Below are 20,977 nucleotides of genomic sequence, written 5' to 3'. Positions count from 1 at the left end.
TGTGAATCAGAGCAGCAGCAGAAAAATCCAGTCCTCTATAAGAAAAAAGAGAAGAATGAGTCACAGAAGGCTTCCAGTTTCTGGCTCTAATCCCCTCCACAGGCACAGTTACATTAGTGCCTTTATATTTTGTGAGATGTCTCTGGGTTCTTAGAATTTATGCCCTTTTTCTTTTTCTTTTCTTTTTTTCATTTCTTTAAGCCAAGTTGACTGGTTTCTAGGTTGTCAGTTTTTTGTTCTGTTTTGTTTTGCAATTAAAACATCAAAACCTATACAGACACTGAAAACATGGTAAATCCCAACCTCCTATTGATTGTATCAGAAGAATATAGGTGAGGCCAAAGCAACTGCTATCAAGCTTGAGATCAACTTCGATAACTCTCGCCAAAGCAAAATCATGTGCAGGGGAGAGGATGTCTATTACATGTGGGTGACCAGAGTACTTAGGGCAGCTCAAAGTGGTAGTGGAGAGGAGGGGAGGGAGAGCTGGATGTAAGAGGCTCCCCTATATAATCTGCCACGGCTGTTGCATCCGTTTCTACCTTCATCCATTTGGTGTTGCCATAACAGAATTCCTGAGACTGGGTAATTTATACAAGAAAGAGGTTTATTTAGCTCACAGTTCTGTTTGCAGGAAAGTCCGACAGCATGGCACTGACATCTGCCGAGCTCTAGCGAGAGCCATGGGCTTCACCTTTCGGTGGAAAAGCAGAAAGGCCAGTGGTCACACACAAAGAGGCAGGCAAGAGGGGCTGGGCTCACCTATAACAATTGCTCTCTCAGGAACTATTCCCTGCATAGTGAGAGAGGTGAGAGCAGCGTTACCCCAGGACCCAAATGCCTCCCTCTAGGCCTCTCCTCCCAACGCTGCCATCAGGGGAATCAAATGTCAACATGAATTTTGGTGGGGGCAACCCACATCGAAACCATGGCAGTTTTCTAGGACTGGCATAACAAAATGCCACAAGGTAGGTGGCTTAAAATATTAATAATAGAAATGTATTGTCTCACAGTTTTAGAGGCAAGAAGTCTGAAATCAGTGCCACCCGGGACATGCTCTCTGAAACCCAAAGGGGAGAATCCTTCCTTGCCTCTGCCTGGCTCCTGGTGGTGGCCATCGTTTCTTGGCATTCCTTGGCTTGCAGCTGCATCGTGACAACTTGTGTCTGTGTCATCAAATGGGGATCTCCCTGTGTGTCTCTGTCTTTCCATGGGTGCTCTCCTGTGTCTAAATTTCCCTTTTCTTCTAAGGATTCCGTCATTTGATTAGGGCCCACCTTAATGACCTTATCTTAACTTGATTACGTCTGCAAAGATCTAATTCCCAAAAAGGTCATGCTCACAGGCACCAGGTGTTAGGACTTCAGTATTTTTTGGAGGACACAATTCAACTCACAGCAGTGGTCACAGGGAAGAGGAACTACTGCTACTCACTGCGATGCTTATCATTCATCCAGGAAAACAGAAATCATGCTGAGAGTTTAAAGCAGAGGGGATTTGGTGCAGAGAAGAGGTAACAGGTGATAGGGAGGCTGAGAAGCCAAACAGGAGACAGCATACAACCCAGAGATTAGCAAGAGCAGAAAGCTGCTACCACGCCTCAACTGCACAGACAAATTGAATGTCAGGGTTAGGCAAGACTCGGGGCCTGGGTCACCTACTAAGTGGAAATGAGGACCATGGCAGCTCTGTCAGGAGGAAATTGGAGCCAGGCAGGAGGAGAGAAAGAGGGTAGAAATAGCTGGGCTTCCTTCATCCTCCCACCCTCCAATCTCCTGCCGAGGCCTCAACAGGCCAGAGATCTGGCTGACACCGGAGATTGCAGGGATGGCCTCCTGCCACACAGAGAGAGCAAGGATTGTGAGGGAATAGAGCTGAGGGCAAGCAGCCCAGGCCTGGCCTAATATACACTGTGCACCAGAATTTAAAGTCTCACAATAACTTAGGATGTGAGAATTACTGTTCTAATCTTACAGAGATGCCGAGACTGTCAGAGTGTCAGTAGCTCACTCCACAGCGCCAGCTCCGAGCTCCATTCCATCTTGGGTCTGCACATGTGGTGTCTCTAGGGCTGTGGCTCCTTCCCCTCCACATTTGTAGGTTCCATTCTGATTCCTTCTTGCCTCTATCTGTGCTGTCCCTAAATACACAGGCCCCATACAAACAAACCACATGAGGGAAAGCCCTTCTGTAAGGGACCCAGTGGACAAGGACAGACTCAACAACCACTGGGTCACCATCGATATTTCCTCTCTTGCCCTTTGGGCTTTTGCTCAGATCTCAGGCCATGCCTGCTCCCTCTCCGACTGCCCGTCTCCCTCTGTGATCTGGCCCTGTAAACATCCTAACCCTGCTTCCCTGGTGAACTTCTTTTTCATCCTTGAGACCTTATCCTAGTCATCACGTTTTCCAGGAGGCCTTCTCTGGCCCCTCAGACCAGCCCACCACGTGCCCCTTGGCTGCAGACAATTCCTCTTTCATTATCCTCATGTGCTTTGTGATTTGGGGCCTGGTGGGACAGCCTGCTGAACCATTCATTCATGGCTGTTCTGTTGTTCCATTTCTTCATTTCTACCGGGCACCTGGCTTTGTATTCCTTTGCTGTAGGGATTTTTCCAGAGAGAAAGTGGAAGCTGAAGGAAGACGTTGCTCTTCATGTAAAACACCCAGTCCTTTGCAGGCAAAGCAAAGGGAGAGAGCCCTTCCTTCGATGACAGGAAGAGAGGAGAGAAATTCTCGAGGTGGATGACGGTAGACAGATGCTGAGCTTAGCAGAGACCAGACTGAAATGTAGCCAAGTGTTAGTGGAATACTTTTCCCCTGAATACATTTACTAAAAATTCAGCCTTTTAAACAATTTTTTTTTGAGTTGGTGTCTTCCTCTGTCACCCAGACTGGAATGCAGTGACACAATCATGGCTCACTACAGCCTCAAACTCCTGGCCTCAAGAGATCCTCCCATCTTGGCCTCCCAACGTGCTGGGCTTTTTAACAATTTTAAGTCATATGTTGACATGGCTGCTGTTAAGAATATGACAGATGATAGTGGAAAGAAGTTGGACAATGAGTGCCCAGTCTCCTATTAGAAGTTGGACAAGATTACCCACTACCCTATCATCCAAGGGTGGCTCAGGCCCTATTCTGCAGACCACCCCCTCCCCTCCCTGGATAGAGCCTGCCTGTGTCTCCGACAGAAGCGTGCCTAGGGAGCTGTGAATATTCCTCAGAGACATGGCCAAGGCGTGCACCTGAGGACGCCAGGGCCTTGTCATGGACTTTCCAGCTCAGGTGGAGATTCATATGCCCACAGGTCACATTGACACAGCAGAACACACTGAGCTGCCTCACATCTTGGCCTGCTTGCCCATCTGGAGACTGAGATAAAATAGAGATGTTGGCAGCAGCTATGATGGACCAGAAACCAGAGGCCCTTCCTGGGTTTTCAGAATCCTCGTGAAGGCCCTGGGCTTCTGGTGCAAACCTAGGAGGTGGAATTTCCTGCTGCCCTGGCAGGATGAGAGCTTAGAGTCAGCTTTGACTTAAAGAAAACAAACAAAAGTGTGTATTTTTACACATGAATTGAGTGAGGTTCATGCCCACACGATTTGTTTAACGTCTGACTTTTCCAATTCCCTGACAGCCAAGACTGCCTAAACTCACGGCCCAACGCATAGTAAGTGCTCAGTCAATATTTGCTGAGTCGAGTGAATGGGTAGTTTTGGAAGTCAAATCTTGGAAGAGCATTTCTCTGTTTCCTCCAGGCAGACCCTGCAGGCATCAGCTCCAGGAGGCATTCGTCCTGATGGTCACCTAAACCCTGCTGACACATGAGCAGACACTGCACAACTGCACTGGCGGTTTCTGTCCAGGCAGGCACTCCCTCTGTGGTGAGAAATACCTCTGAAGTTGCCTAGCATCTTGGGGCTCCTTGCCCATCTTTAGAATTTTCAAGTGCCCCAAGCTATTGTGAATGTGTTCAATGTTTATATTCCAAGCAGCTTGAATCTATGCCTTGCAAAAATGCAAGTTGGAAAGTTAATTCATTCCTTTATGTCAAGGTAATTGCAATTTCACCCTAATCCTCTCTTGTCAAAGACATTTCTACAATGCAGGGAGTTATCTTTTACAAAAGACACTTCAAGGTGATTTAATAACAACACTTGCTATGAGTCACATTTTCCTTGTAGTCATCTACTCTTCAGCTTGAGAGAACAGGGCTTCAAGTACAGAAGAGAGAAGGCATTTGGCTAGTCACATAACCCACTTACACACTCTCAGCCAAATGTACACCTTCAAGAGAAAAAGAAAGCCCTAATGAGCACTTGTGGTAACTAAGGTGCTAAACGAGATCTTTAAAAGCAATGCTATTTTTGTTTGTTTGCTTTAGGGCAAGCTATATTCACTCAGTGCTTTGAAACTTAAGACACGTATGAATTTCATGACTGCAGACAAAGAGGAAATTTGATATGGAGATTAATTATTAATTCAATATTTACTGAGCCCCTACTATGAGCTGTGCTACGGGCTTGGCTACAACAGCACACAGGCTTGCCTGCCAGCTGCCCTCACCAAGCTAGTGGTCCAGCAGGACTGCAGATGTTAAACAAATAACAAAGGCCAAAGGTCTCTCTTTCTCTCTCTGTCTGTCTCTCTTTTAAATGCAAAACTATAAATTTATTTTATATACTCCTTTTTACTTCATCTGCATGATGAAAGGAATACAGATGTATTTTTTAATGTAACCAAATTCCCGTCTCACTGCACAGTAGGAAAAAGTCTACCCACTCCTCACAGTTTCTAGTTCTCCCCTCACAGTGGAGCGCATCAAAAGGCAGAGGACATTGGCTGGGACGTGACCAGGTTTCAGGCAATTTGGGTGTGAAAGGCCAGCAGGCAGCTTTGAAGACTGTTCAGCTCCACAGGGTGACATATTCTCCCACCAACCATGCCTCTGTCAGCCTCAGCCCAAGAGAAAATTCAGCTGAATAAGAGAGGTCTGAGTGGAAATTATATTGGAAAGACTCACCATAATGGCTCCCTGAAAAAAATACACAAACAAAACACATTTTTCCATCCAAATTAAACAATTAGGTCAAGAGGGCAACTTTGCCAAGTGCCACTTACTCCCACCGCCAGCTGGAATTTTCTGGGCATGCCAGCACTGGTGTTACTTGCTGTAGGCAGATTCTCTACCCATACTTACAAAAACCCACACCAGCTACTTCTGATGGAGTTCTTAGCATGCCTCTTTCAACTGGATTTCTAAACAAGGAACAATGTAATTGGCAGGTAATAACAGGTTAACAGGATTGTCTTAACAGATACTGGTGCCTTTTCAGTTCAGACTTTCACCAGCCAAGAGGTTCTATACAGAAGATCCACACATCAGAGCCATGTGATGAGAGGCCAAAACACTGGAGAGCTGTGACCCTGAATGAAGGAGTCAGGTTTACATATTGATTCAAAAAAAATTGCTACTCTTATCCCTGTGTGACATCATGCTTTGAATATGATCATTTAAGACGTTACTTGGAGTGCAGCTACCTTGAACCTTTGGTGAAATGAAATGGGATAGAAAGGAGTAAGATTGTTGGAGGCTTTAACTACTGTTCCACACTTTTGAAAGTTAGAAAAACAAAGAGCAACAGCAGCTGCCTCTGTGTTGGTAATCATATTTTCCACCAGCAACTGGCTCCCATTGGTTGGAGCCAATCCTTTGCTGTAATAGAGGATCTAAGCTGCCAAGAGAAGGTCCTCATGTTCAGATAGAGCAACAGAGTGGAGCATTTGAAATGAGGAGCTTCACATCAGTCCCCTGTGGGTCTGAGTGCCTGAGGCTCCCTGCAATGAGTGCACACAGTCATTATGCTGCTCCACAGAAAGAGATGGGAGCTGGATGAGTCCTTCCCTGATGACTCTTATGAGCTAATTATCCTACCAGAAATACAAAAAAAAAAAAAAAAAAAAAAAAACACTGGTCGTGTGATTTCAAGACAGTGACAAAAGCTTAAGCTGAGTTTGCCACAAAAGGTTGTGGGAAGGGGTGTGGTCTATAGGCATGGGTGCAGCCCAGGCTGAGAACGACTAGTTAGCTGAAAACAGCTGCTTTTCTTCACCAAAATATATGGGTGAATAATGCACCCTGTTTTCCAGGGGGATAATGCAAACAAGTGCTCTGTCAAGGTAATTTTTGTATCCCACAGGGATGGCGGGGCCATGTGGGGAACCACAGCTGTGGAGCGGGGATGTAGTATTGCTTAGAGCCAGGTGTGTGGGTCCCAAAGCAGATGTCAATGCTTAAAATTAATAGGAATGGGAGAGCCATGCCTAGATCTTTGCTCTGAGATATAGTCGTAGTACCCAAAAAAGAAATTCCGGTAGTGGAAAAGGTAGATTTAGAGCTGGGCTGTCTGAAGGGAAGGCAGAGAATGGCTTATGCACCAGCAGAAAGCCAGTTTCCACCTTGCGTATCCAGTGAGGTTGCCACAGAGCCATGACCTTCATTCCTGGGGTGCCCTGCCCTCAGCGCATTGGGTGTCTGTGTGGCTAGAGTTTGGTTCTGTGTATGAGAGGCAACTTGGAGGGGGGAATGGACTTTAGCTCAATTCAACCAACATGAGTGTATATTCACTGGGCATCAGGTACTGGGATTTCAAAAAACTGGACATTGATGTAGCACACTGATAATGGAGCCAAAATCTAAACCACTCTGGAAAATCCAGGGTGACCACTGTACTTAAGTGCCACAAATAGCTATTTTGCATAATCAAAGCTTTGGGCTTGAAGGCTTTGTTCATGCTTTTGCTGCTCACTCATGACCTTTCTCAGGAATTAGTGCTGCCATATGTTGGAGATTTACCTGTATTAGATTTTCACATGCATGAGACTCAATCCTTGGCTTCAACTCAGCAAATGTCTATCTCTCTAGGGCTTCCTATCCAAATCTTTCCAGTCCTTTCAAATGCCTGTCTGGGAGAAGAACAATTTTGGACTTTCAAAACAGAAGCTAAGAAAGGTCTAGTGAGCCCCAGTGGTATGATCGCATCCTGTGCTCATTCGCATTCTACTCAGACTTTCTGCCATAGCAATCTGTTTGTTGTAACCCAACCACACTTCTAGCAAAAGGTAACATCTGGGGACCCTGCTCTAACAAATTTAGAGTAACCCAATTCCATGTTTTCTGCACTGAGCAACATGTACAACTATCACCTTGAAAATTATGCTGGATCTCAGTTACTGAGTCACATCTGTCCGAGATTAGCAGCCCCGAGGACTGGGATGCTTAGTGCTAGTTGCATATTAGAATCGCCTGAGAAGCTTGAAAAAGTGTTGGTACCTGGCACCCCACCACCAAAGATTCTAATTTAATTGTTCTTGGTTGGGACAATGTTTTCTTTTAATCTTTGCTAGGCTTCATAATATTACTGCTAATCACTTTTAGAGAGTGAGTGCTTATAACCAAACTCCCAGCCTGGTTTACTACAGCCCCTGTATTTCCTCCTTGATGCCATTTAGCAATGACCCATGGACTTTTGATGACTGGACATCTTTAGTTCTCTAGATGGAAATCTGAAGATGAAGGAGACCTTATGTGCCAAATAGAAGCCTGAGATTTTTAGTGAAACTAACATAAGCCATCTGGTCTTCGTGAAATGATTCTGAGGTTTCTAAGAATTTCCCACAACACTGAAGATTGGTGGCTTAGAGTTTATTGACCCCCAAAGAAAAGGGTATGTTTGACTGTGAGATACAGTTGTCCTTGCCATTTTCCAGATATTACCCACTGTCTCTGTATTGAATTACCTTAAAAGTATTGACTCATAGAAGCAACCCACATGGTTAAACCCAACTTTAATCCAAAAGTCTTGGTCATCAACAAGGTTTTCTCCAACTATAGAAAAATCTGCTCCCCAAATTTGCCACATTCTCATTCTCTCCATCTAACAAAAAAGAAACAAACTCTTCATTGTCTGGCCTACTTGGATCTTTTTATCCCAAATAATTTTTTAAAAAATGCTTATGTTGGCTTGGCATGGTGACTCATGCCTATAATCCCAGCACTTTGGGAGCCCAAGGCAGGAGGATCATTTGAGTCCAGGAGTTTGAGACCATCCCGGGGAACATGGCAAAACATCATCTCTACAAAAAAAAAAAAAAAAAAAAAGCCAGGAATGGTGATGCATACCTACAGTATCACCTGAGCCTGGGAGGTTGAGGCTGCAGTGAGCCAAATCGCACCACTGTACTCTAGCCTGAGTGATAGAGTAAGACCATGTCTCAAAAAAAAACAAAAAAACAAACAACAACATAACAACAAAAAATCCAAAAACCAAAAATCAGCTTATTTTGAGGGTTGGGGGAGATAAATGACGAAGGCTAGATTCATTTTGGACTCAATTCTAGCTCCTCAGGGAACTTTGAATGTATGCCATTCTTGATATTTATATTTAATCCTGACTAGGAAAGAGGGAAGTCCAAGATTGCTGGATTTTTCTCTCTCCATGCCATTTAGGAATATCTCAAGACTCTTTCCACTGGAGTTCAAAAACACCAGGTCCTAGTTCTGAGTTACTTCTGATACTGAGGTGTTCCTCCTAGGTTTTCAATACATTTTGTTTACATCTCTACATGTTTCATTATCTTATTTTTGTTAGCTGGGTTTGTTTCCTGTCTGCCTCCCATGAGGTCCTTCAGGGCTGAGGCTGAATCTTTTCTCCTAAATGCATCCAATCTGACCCAAAGTCGGTACTCAAATGTGTGACAATAAATGAACACACAAATGAATGATGTATCAACTCCCCCCAAAGCTAGCTACAGGGAGCCTAGCTGTAGGACAAGAGGGAAAGGCCATGGCCACAAGGGAGTACCATGCGCGGAGCCTGGACTACAGAGATTTATTGCTAAGGCTTATGCTTTTGCCTCCATTTGCCCACTGTTGTTTTGTCAGTCAATATCTGCAGTTGTTGAATAACATTCATTTATACATTATTTAGTAGGTGTAATCAGTCAAAGTCCCCATGATCATGGCCCTGCTTTTAAAACTTGCCTCTTATCTGTAAACACATTTCCTGAGCTGCTCTATCTTTTCATCTTGTCTAGGTGATCTATAGCAATATCCCAGAACCTGCCTATTTTCTTTTTAATTCCCTGATGGATTATAAATAGCCTCTTCTAAACCTCCCCAAAGCTTTGACGGCAAATTCCTGCTTTCTAAATTACTATCCACCTCTTGCTCTGCACTCAGACCCCTTCAGGAGGCTGTCCTCCTTCCCCAGGGCAGACACAAAAGCCTTCTACACTTCCCTGGCCTCATGCTAAAGGAACACTATGGCAACGACCAATGTTTGGAACGATTGCAGCCGAACACACACATCACTCACTGCTTCAAATGCTTAATAGCGGTGATTAAAGAAGAGAAATCTGGCATAAAAGAATGGCGGGAGAAGAAAGCAAATGAGAGAGAACAATGAGTGACAGGAGAAAAGGAAGGAGTGAGGAGAGACCTGAGGGAAACCTGGGAGAACAGAAATGAAGACAAGAAGGGAAAAGGGAACAATGGGGAACAGAGTGCAACCCGGCCTGCTTTCTTTGACCTTAGGCCCTGCACATTTGCTGAAACACGCAAGTCTGTCAAACCACCACTGAAGCAAATGCTGTTAGAAGAGGCAACGTGGCTGGAAAGAACTCGGTGCTCTGTGATGCCCCATGGATCCTTTCTATTCTGCAGATAAGAGAGAGAAAAAGCCCCATTGCTTAACATCCTGGATTGCAGAGAAACTGCTGGGCACATGGTGGATCTGGGGACCCACCGTTCTCAAGAACTTGCTGTAATGGGCACCTTGGAGGTACACTTACAAAGGATTCTGTTTCCAAGACACTTCCTCCTCCACTCAAAATTTGCTCATACTTGCAAACAGGAATCATCTCCTACCCAAACCCCCATGACCATCTCTCAGGCCAGAGTTGAGCAGCCAGGTTGCCCTTCTCTGAGCTTGACTCTTTCTGTGTATTAATTTTCAATTTCAAGTCACAACGTAATCCATTAAGAAGCACTTATTCTCAGCAAACCTCTTGAGCAAGCTCTCATTTTCTATTTCTCAGTATAAACTCATTCCTACCTTCCGGTTCAGTGTTGACACTAAATTTGGCACAGTGGCTCAGCACCCACCTTCATCCCTGCATCAATCTCCAATTGGTTTTCTCTTGCCTCCACGCCATCAAAATCAGCCTCAGCTTTTCTGAATCTCCATGGGGCTTAGCAGATAGGGTGGCGCTTCATAAATCCAGTCTATGCAAAGCTGTTAGCAAAAATGCACAGAGGGCAGCCCCTCGGCCTTCTGTGGGTATGCTCTGAGTGGCTCCAAAGGTATCCTTAAACATGGTATCATTTTGAGCCTCTAAACTCTAAATAGCTAAGCCTTCTCTACAATTTATGCCCCTTGCCATCCCTGAAAGTGGGTAAACCCCACTGGTTTTGAGTGAACATCCTTTAAAAAAAACTCAATTTCTTAGGATCCAAGTCTACATGATTGAAGGACACAGAAATGTGCAAACATGTTCCCAAAGGCTTGATGCTGTGTAATTGTAGGCCCCTCTTCCCTGGAGCTAATCTTTATTGTGAGTTTACCATGTTCCAGGCATTGTGCTGGTTTTCAGGCATTATCTCATTTGATCCACCCCCAAACTCCAGAATGATCTTTAAAACAGAAATCAGATGATGATGCTTCTCAGCACAGAACTCTCCAGTGGCTGTCTCACTTGGAGGAAAAGTAAAGTCCTACTGTGGGCTGTCTTGAGGCCCCTGTGAGCTCTCCGATTGTGTTTTCTAGAGAATCACCTTTCAGTTCTGCACTCTAGCTGGTCTTGCGGTTCCCCTCACTTGTCAACTAACTCCCCTCTCTCCCCTATGCTTGTCTTTTTTACTCTCAAATGTCATCTTCTCAGGGAGAAGATGGCTGCCCAGTGTACATTGTACCTCATCTCCTCCCCACATCCCATTCGTTGCTTGCATTCTCTTCATTGCACCCCCACTGTCAACCTGCTACATATTTGTTTACTGTCTCCACCAACTAGAAAGTAGCTGGAGAAGGACAGGACTTTTGTTCACTTTAAATCCCCAGGACCTACAAGAATGGTGTTTTCAATAAAACATTTTTTAGTAAATAAATGCATTAAAGTATTCTTCTTATCTCCATTTTACAGTTGAGAAACAGGTTTAGGGAGGTTAATTAACTAAGGTCTTAGAGCCAGTAAGTACAAATAGTACTATGGGCTCACCAACTGCTATTCTCAAGTTCAAAATGCCTTTTTGGGAAATATTTTTGCCATGCTCATTCAACTGGGGGTGATTTGACCAAAGTGGGAAGCTGAGATGGAGCAAGATGAACAAGAAATCACCGAGAAGCTGGGTCTGGAATCTGCTATGCACACTCACACTCCTCCAAACTCACTTATCTTGTAGGTTCTCCTCACCTCACTCTTGACATCGACCAAATTCAATCCTTTATTAAATATACACCATAGCATTAAAGTGTAGGACAGATAAGATCACATAAATTTTTCAACATTTTGAGGAACAATATGACACTGCTATTAATATTTGTAAGTATCTTGGAACCATTTACTAGATGAAATGTTTGTGTAAGGGAAAAGATTATATAAAATGAGACAAATCAACCTCAAATACACTAGTCTGTAAACTCCTAGAGGGTAGCTACTGTGCTATATTCTCCCTGATTAGCACCAAGAATGACCTATAGTAGGCATTTGATAAATGTTATTGAATGGATAAATATCTTTGGAAATGAAATTTTAGTTTTGTCTGTAAGAGCAGATTTGGATAGTGGCATCTTTTCTGGGCCAGGCAATGACACACAGTTGTATGAAAACAATGCCAGGGCAGGGTCAGTTACATTTGAAAGAAAGTCATAATCCCAGTGGAAAGTTTTACAAATGAAATATATAGCTGCATGGAATATCCCATTATAAGAGAGAAACCTGGACAGAATCTGCCACCTCAATGCTGGGAGGGAATCTATGTTGTTGGAATGTGGCCTCCAAACAGCCAGTCAGGAGGTGGGTTGCTCTCCAGCCATTAAAAACATCCCAGAGGCCAGGCACGGTGGCTCATACCCATAATCCTAACACTTTGGGAGGCCGAGGTGGGCAGATCACTTGAGGTCAGGAGTTTGAGACCAAGCCTGGCCAACATGGTGAAGTCCTGTATCTACAACCCCATCTGTACTAAAAATACAAAACTTAGCTCGGCGTGGTGGTGGGTGCCTATAATCCCAACTACTCAGGAGACTGAGGCAGGAGAATTGCTTGAACCAGGGAGGCGGAGGTTGTAGTGAGCTGAGATCATGCCATTGCACTCCAACCTGGTCAAAAGAACGAGACCCTGTCTCAAACAAAAACAAAAACAAAAACAAACAAACAAAAACCAAAACCAAAAACAAAACCATCCCTGAGGGAAAGACAAATGGCCATGATTTACAACCAGAAAGTTTAATTGGTGAAGCCATAAACAAGCAGTCTAAAAAAATCCCAGCTGAGACTTTTCCTCCATATAATCTCTTCTTCCTGCCTCATCAGGCCTCAGAGCTCTGCCGTATTTCCCTTCAGGGGAGGAGAATGAAGCCCCACTGAGGAACAAAATTTCCACAAGTGCCCCTATTTCCTTGGGTTTGTCCAAGTGTCTGGGATATCAGGAAGTGCCTTCAGGTATCCAGTACTTTTAGTTCAAGAAACAATATAATTCCTTATCCAACGACCAAACTCCTACAGGGAGGAAGGCCAGCCTTCAAAGTGGACAGCCATCCAGATGACATTCTAGATTCCTCCTACTGACACGGCAACACAGGGAACCTCTACTTGAGTGAGTGCAGGACATCGTGACTAGCTTCCAATAAACACAATATGGCAAAAGTGATGGGATATTATTTCCATGATTAGGTTATAAAAGACTATTACTTCCACCTTGCTAGCAGACTTTTTTTTTTTATTTTTGAGACAGAGTCTTGCTCTGTCACCAGGCTGGAATGCAGTGGCGCGATCTCGGCTCACTGCAACCTCTGCCTCCCAGGTTCAAGTGATTCTCCTGCCTCAGCTTCCTGAGTAGCTGGGGCTATAGGCGCCCACCACCACATCCACCCAATTTTTATATTTTTAGTAGAAACGGGGTTTCACCATGTTGGCCAGGATAGTCTCGATTTCTTGACCTCGTGATCCGCCCACCTTGGCCTCCCAAAGTACTGGGATTACAGGCGTGAGCCACCGTGCCCGGCCAGCAGACTCTCTTACTGGCTTTAATAAAGCAATCTGGCAGTTTGGGAAGCCCAGGTGGCAAGGAACTGAGCGCGTCCTTCAGCCAACTGCCAGCAAGGAACTGGGACCCTCAGTCCAACAGCCCATGATAAAATTGAATTCTGTCAACAATCACTAAGTGAACTTGGAAACACCATGCCCCAGTTGAACCAGTAACTTGGTTTCATCCATAAGAGAGGCCCTGAGCTGCAAGATCTAGCCAAGCCATGTCTAGATTACACAGAAACTGTGACATGATAAATATGTATTGTTTTAAGCTGCTGACTTTTGAGGGCAATTTGTTACACAGCAATAGATAATCCAATATATTAAAAATGTAATTAAAACTCAGTGAGATACACATGCAAAGATTCTTGTTAAAAGTGTGAAGCTTGGGATCACAGGATACTTACAGTAGATACTCTCTGGAGGAGAAGTATGGGATCCTACTTCACAATGCAAAGCTTTTCATGCTATTCCAAACTCCACCCCCACTATAGCTGCCCATTTATCCACTAAATCAAGCAGGAGTTCCTCAGTCTAGCAACAAGGTCTGACATCATGTGGTCTCTGCCTATTTCTCCAATTTTATCTCCTGCTTTCCTACCACTTGCACTCGTCTTTAAGTCATACCAAACTACATGTAGTTGCCCCAAATGCTGTATACTTTTCTCTTTGTCCATACTGTTCCCTCTGCCTAGAATGCCTTCCTGTACAGGTTCAGTTACAAGCATCTTTGGTGCTCTGTAGAACTCCATTCAAATCCTTACACTGTCCTCTCAACTCTCTTATACCATATGTCCACCTGTCTTATAACCTTTGGTTTCTTTGTCTAATACCTCTCTAGCTGTAAGCTCTGTATTGAGCCTCTTCCTCAACTTGGGATCCTCAGAGCTAGTTCGCAGTCTGGCAAATCACTTCAGTCAACAACTAATGAAAGAATAACTGTGGGATGGACCTGCCAGAAGGAGAAACAATTATTTATTGGCTTAACTGTAATTTATACCATGCTATTGAAATAACAGGCAGTGTAAAGGACCTACATTCAGGAAGGTTAGTAGCACACAAAATTAAAAGCCACATAGAAGGATGAAAAAGCAAATCTGCCAAACAGTAGGCATATTTGTCACAATGAAGGATTACATTTCATCCTAAGTTTGCCATCAGACAAGCAAGAAAATTCCAAGGAATTATGAATTTGCCTACACCTTCCAATTGGGTTCATCCTCAAAATTCCTCCATTAAGACAAAAGAAAGTCTTCCACATGGTTTGTCAAAATTATTCAGGTTTCCATGCAATATATCAGTTCTACTCACCTTCCTGGTGTATCAAATCAGTTCAAAGAGAAAGAGGAGGGGATTTAAAAATGAGTATCTTATTTTTATGCCCTTCAGGAAATCTGCCTTCCTCCCCATTTGTTACCAAATAAAATTGACAAACTGACCCAGAGTTAAATCGACTTAGGGATCACTCAAGGAGTGAAACCAACCACCTTTTCATAAAGAAATGCTCAGAGAAGAAGGTAGCAATTACACTTTATCAGAGAAAATGTCTTTCTTACAAAGTATAGCCATCAAGTGGAGATGTTTGATGATCCTTTTAAAATACCCTTAAATCAGAAGTAACTTAGCATGGATGCCCTTCATGTTGAAGAAAGAGAAAATATTTGATGATTTGATGATTCATCAAAAATTTGTTTCTATGCAACAGGCTTATTGTTATGAGGGATTTCAATGCAAAATTAATAATCAGCCTTGGAAAAGAAATGCCTTGAATCCTATAAAACTGGGATGACTTAAAAAGTTCTATTCCTGCTCAGTCAACTTACTGAAAACCATCATCATCTTTGATCTACAGGGATCTACAAGGGATCTACAAGGGAATATATCTACAAGGGATATATATACAATTGATCTACAAGGGAATATATCCAAAAGCTAAGCTAAAATCTCTCTTTCTTTAGGTCATAAATCAACTCTGCAATCAAGACTATGGAGAGTCCGTGCCAGGCAGATGGCTTTGAGTTTTATAAATTGGTTAGGTGTGGGGACATGATCAATTGTTTGATGATTTGACTAAGTAAAATGTGCTGAAAAAAAACCACCTGTAGGGAGGACTTGGATGACTCTGCACAAACTTTCTTGAACCTGAAAATCCAAACTGTGAGTCATATTGAGACTAACAAAGTTAATATGTGCCACCAAAGGAGAAGGCTATATCATCTCAGTGAAACAATTTTTGACTGTGGTTAGTATTCAGGAAATAATGCATTCATTGAAAGGTAAAACTGGCAGTAGGCTTACGATGGCAATGGGCAGTGCCAGCAGTGGCTGTGGCATCCTGGAGCAGGAAGATTTGGTGCAGTTCTAGTGCAGCATAGGCCAGAGTGATGTTTCTGACATTTGGGATGCTACAGCACTGATAAAAGTGGATGATAAAGCTGTGGCTTCATTTAATCAGGCTCTAAAGAATGATGACATTTGTGAAACCTCAGATAAACCAAAAAGCATGCCTAATAGAAAACCTGCTAAGAAGAATAAAAGCCAAAAAAAGAATACTGCAACTTTCCTGAAGTAGTGGAAAGTTGGGGACAAACGTTCTGCCATTTGCTCAGAAGACAGCTGCATTTACTCTGCTACCATTGCTTCAGTTGATATGAAGACAGAAAGCTGTTTTGTGATTTACACTGCATATGGAAATAGAAAGGAGCAAATCTGTCTGATCTACTTTCTTCAACCTCTGTAGCAAATAATATAGGACAGAATGCTCAAAAGAAAGAAAATGAAAGTCAAGATTCAATGGATGAAAGCGAGAACTCCAGGTCCTGGAAAGAAACCATTTAGCATCAGCTCAGAAGCTACTCCATGGAATTCTGAGACCACGAAAGCCAGGTCAGGTCTAAAATTCAATAGCCCACCACCCACACCACCCTGCTTCCCCTCATGCTTGCTGTCTCCATTTCCTTCTGGACCACCAAAAATTCCCCCACCACCTCCCACAGGTCTAGATTTTCTTGATGATGTTAATGCTTTACGAAGTATGCTAATCTCTTGGTACATAAGTGGCTATCATACTGGCTATTATACAGGGTTCAAGCAAAATTATGCTCACGTTCCAATTAATGAGTAAATATGCCATTATTATAAAAGTGAATCTTACTTTTGTAAAATTTTATGGTTTGTGGAAAGCAAATGTTTCTGAATATTTTTAAATTTAAAATGTTAAAAAGTTGAAAGGTTAATGTAAAACAGTATTAAAGACATTCTGATACCAAAACTATTAGATAAAAGGTTGAGCTACATCCCTACTAGAATTCTCATGGTATCAAAGTATCACCTCACCAAAAACTTACTGGTTGGTGGTGTGGAAAAAATATACTTTTATAATAAAGAGTTCCGTAGGCTCTGATGACATTTTACATCACTAGTAGTCAGAAAAAACAGACATGTTTTCTGACTTGTGATGCAGTATGACCTACACATACTGCACTGTACACTCTATGACCTGTGAAGTGCTCTGGTCAAAAAACTTTAGCTGAAATTTAGTCAAGCCTTTAGATCTGATTTCCTGTTTGCAGGAGATGCTAGGGATAGAGCAACAAGTTAAATGACACCACTAAAGAAACAATCAGACAGACCCAGAATATAGAATGTTGTAGAAGATAACTGGCCTCATTGCTTCAAAATATCAGTGTTGCCAAAAAATAAAAATAAAAGAAGGTGGAATGGGTAACTCTTCCAGATTAAAAGCTACTTAAGAGACATCATAACCTAATGCAATGTGGAATCTTTGATTAAACCTAAGGGGGCTGAGAAAATTTGAATATGGACTAGATTTTGAATACTAGACCATTATTGCTAATTTTATGAGCTGTGAGAAGGATGTTGTAGTTTATAAAAGAATGCCTTCATTTGCACACTGATTTAAGAATGAGGTGTTATAGTGTCCCTTAAAATGTTTTAAAATGGTTTTGCAAAATGCTCATGAAGCATATATGGCAAAATGTTAATGAATCTAACTGGTGTGTATATGGGTGTTCAATGTGCTATTTTTTCCTATTTTCTGTATGTTTAAAAGTATATATATATTTTTAAATTAAAAAGGCAACACTGAAACAAGAATAAACAGTTTTCTTCTTATGCTAGAATTGCTACAAATTTGATTATGTAAAAGAAACTTTAAAAAGTTATACTTGGTGTGGGTTTGCTGAATCAGGACAGACTAAAGCTTTCAGTGCCAATAGTTGTTTTCCTCAGAGAAAATTCGATTGGTGCGTTCTTCTGGTTTACTGTTATCCAGCTTGGGCAACATGGCTAGACCCTATATCTACAAAAAATAAATTAGCGGGGTGCGGTGGTGCATGCTTATAGTCCCAGCTACCAGGAAGGCTGAGGTGGGAGGATCCTTGATCCTGTATCCTTGATACAGTGAGCTGTGATCATGCCACTGCATTCTAGCCTGGATGACAGAGCGAGACCCTGCCTCAGGGGGAAAAAAAAATGATGGAAGACAGACACAGTTCAGAGAGAGAGAGTGGAAGAAGCTATGCTTCTAGCTTTGAAGATAGAGGGAGGGGCCATGAGCCAAGGAATGCAGGTGGCCTCTAGAAGATGAAAAAGGTAGAGAAATGGATTCTCCCCCTGGAAAAGACACTGGAAGAAATGCAGCCTTGTTGACAGTTTGATTTTAACCCAGTGAAACTCACTTTACACTTGTGACCCCTGAAGTTGTAAGATAATAAATGTGTGTTATTTTAAGCCACAAAGTTTATGGCAATTTGTTACAGCAACAGGAAACTAACACATCACACAATATTTAAGAGAAAAAAATAATTTGGAGAGTAATAGTGACTAAATTAGCATTTCTTTGTGTTTCAACATAGCAAAGGGCTACATATGTATCCTCTATAAGATGATGTGGCTAGCCACATCCCTTTCAAAACTGTGGTATGGCTTTTAAGAGTATAATGGTGAAATAAAGGTTACTGAGATGCTTGCTATAAATAAAATCACAGACTATACAATAACAATGACCATTTCCATGTGGTATATGTGCCTTAAGAAAAAGTGACATCATTCTAAGGTCTTGTACATGGTAAATAAATGAGTAGAACGTCTGGCTAACCAAGATCACAACTTGGGCTTACTCCAGGTGAATGCCCAACATTCTCTAGAGAATGGCTTCCCACACAAATACCACTCACCAAAGCTGTAAGACACTGCTGCATAAAGATGACAGTGATGCTCATACTATATACCCACCCTTCTCCAGAAGGCACTATACAACCATGTTTGAAAGGGCGTGCTCTCACACGGTCCTTCCTGTGATCCAGGGCACCATTCATGACATGTTTGTGTATGCTCAGGAAGTGTGTAGTCATGCAAGGGGGCAAACCAGTGGGTTGAAAAGGGGCTTGAACCTATGACCTCAGCTTCACCAGTGTTACCTGTAGCAATTGAGCTCATCAGGTGGAAATGGGTTCAACTCTATCTGTCCTATGTGGCCCAGCTCTGAGGCAAGAGACTTGGCTCCCTTTCATTCCAATGGGGTGAAAACAGCTTTGAAGGAGCAGCAGTCAGTTACATAGCTGATGACTGCCCTGCAGGAATGTGCACCTGAGGAAGGGCAATGATCACAACAGGCTGAAGACACTCGGGGCTGAATGGCAAACAGCACCAGTGTAATCCTACATATTGGCAAAATTCTCCACCAACCAGAGAATAGAGAATTGTTTCATCAGACTCCAACAGCATCATAACTACCATTTATTAAGCACTTTACTGTGGACCAGGCACAGTGTGCTAAGTGTGCTACAAACATCTAATTTTAACAGTCACCTTAAACAGAGGTCCATTGTTCATCTCATCTCACAAATTAGAAAACCAAAGTTTGGGAAAGTATGTTGTTTTAAGGTTATATGGCTAGGAGTGACAGACCTGGCATTCAAAACCAAATCTTTCTGCCTCTAATGTTATACTACCTTTAGTATAGTAGCAGAATAAGACATACTTTTAAGGAAAGAGGCAGCAGAGAATTGGCATCGAGGTAGCAACTTACCTGCAAGCCAAGGAAGATATTTATTTACGGCCATTTATTTAATTGGTTCATCATTTTTTGAGCATTTGGTCTATGCCAGGAATTGTGCCCATATAACTTGGAATCACCAAAATATCAAAGGGTATCAGGTAGTAGGACTTGGAGACAGAGTGAAAACCTACAAACTTCCAGAACATGCTCTAACAGGGAGAGGACCTGCCAGCTGAGCAATTCCACCCTGGACATGGCAGCAGCAGCCAGAATGACTTGGCAGGTGACGATGAAGAGGTAGCATCTCAAACAAAGGTGTCAAGTTTGAGGAAAACAAACACAACCTCAACATGCAACAGGCTCAGGAAATGGGGCCAGAGACCCCAAATATGGAATGCGCCCTTCTTGCATGCAGGACTGATGTTCAATACCGGCCTATTCACCTGTTCAACTGATAGGCTAACACAAGGGCTGGCTTGGAGACCACATCAACTGCAAAGCCTCTTCAGCAACACTGATAACGCCCTTTAAACCCTGGATCCTGTGGGCCTACCCTTACTATGAGGGAGATGCTCAATTGTTACCACAAAGCAGCAGCTGTCAAGGTTCAGAACTCAATATCCCAAAATATGGCACCTTGCCATACTATTTTAAACTGGAGGAAACTGAGGAAACTCAGAAGCAGAAAGAGCACTCTTTTTGCCACCTTTCTCCCATGAAGATTGGTCATTTAAAAAATTTTCTTTGCTGGGCGTGGTGGCTCACACTTGTAATCCCAGCACTTTGGGAGGCCGAGGCAGGTGGATCACTTGAGGTCAGGAGTCCAAGACCAGCCTGGCCAACATGGTGAAACCTCGTCTCTACTAAAAATACAAAAAATTAGCCGGGCTTGGTGGCAGATGCCTGTAATCCCAGCTACTCAGGAGGTTGAGGCAGGAGAATCACTTGAATCCGGGAGGCGGAGGTTGTAGTGAGCCAAGATCAGGCCATTGCACTCCAGCCTGGTCAACAAGGCGAGAGTCCTTCTAAAAAATTTCTGACTTACCTCACCTGAAAGGAGGTCAAAAAGATCCTCATTCCAAAGGAGTCCTGCCCTATACCCTAAGGCCGGAAGAATCTGAACAATCAGGCCTTGCTAAGTGCCCCCAGTTTATTACCATTAGGTCATACCGCCTTTATGGATACTTCCGTATGACTGTCCATTCTTCATCAAAGTTAAGCATAAAAATGGAGCTTCCTCTGGGTGTCTTGGACCTTCATTTCTAACAGCTCCCATGTCACATAAAACTTTGGTTGAATCTGCTCTGCTTCTCTCTTGTTAATCTATTTTTAATGTAGGGGTGTCAGCCATGAACCTTGTAATGGGTGAAGAAAGATATTTTTTCTACCCTACACAGCCCAACTAAACCATATGCATCATAAGTGCGTATGATAAAAGTGATGGAAAGAGAAATCTGAAGGTATACTTTCAGTTCCACATGTCCCAAAGTGTTTTCCTCGAAACTACAGTGACCACATGCCCTGATTTGCCAAAGACAGCTTTGATTTATTCATGTTGTCCTGGGATGATTATTAATAGTGTCCCATTTCCTTCTCAAAAATGTTCCAGTTTGCCAGATCTACTGGTATGGACCTATAGTCCTA

At 42.9% G+C, this 20,977-nt stretch overlaps 1 pseudogene; it reads left to right on the top strand.

Moving 5' to 3' along the window:
• Positions 1 to 15,610: 15,610 nt before the first annotated feature.
• Positions 15,611 to 16,435, top strand: LOC129043460 (survival motor neuron protein-like; annotated as a pseudogene).
• Positions 16,436 to 20,977: the final 4,542 nt, after the last annotated feature.

The sequence above is a fragment of the Pongo pygmaeus genome, chromosome 13 (genome assembly GCF_028885625.2).
Source record: "Pongo pygmaeus isolate AG05252 chromosome 13, NHGRI_mPonPyg2-v2.0_pri, whole genome shotgun sequence".
NCBI classification, from domain to species: domain Eukaryota; kingdom Metazoa; phylum Chordata; class Mammalia; order Primates; family Hominidae; genus Pongo; species Pongo pygmaeus.
This window is presented reverse-complemented; position numbering and strand designations above follow the sequence as displayed.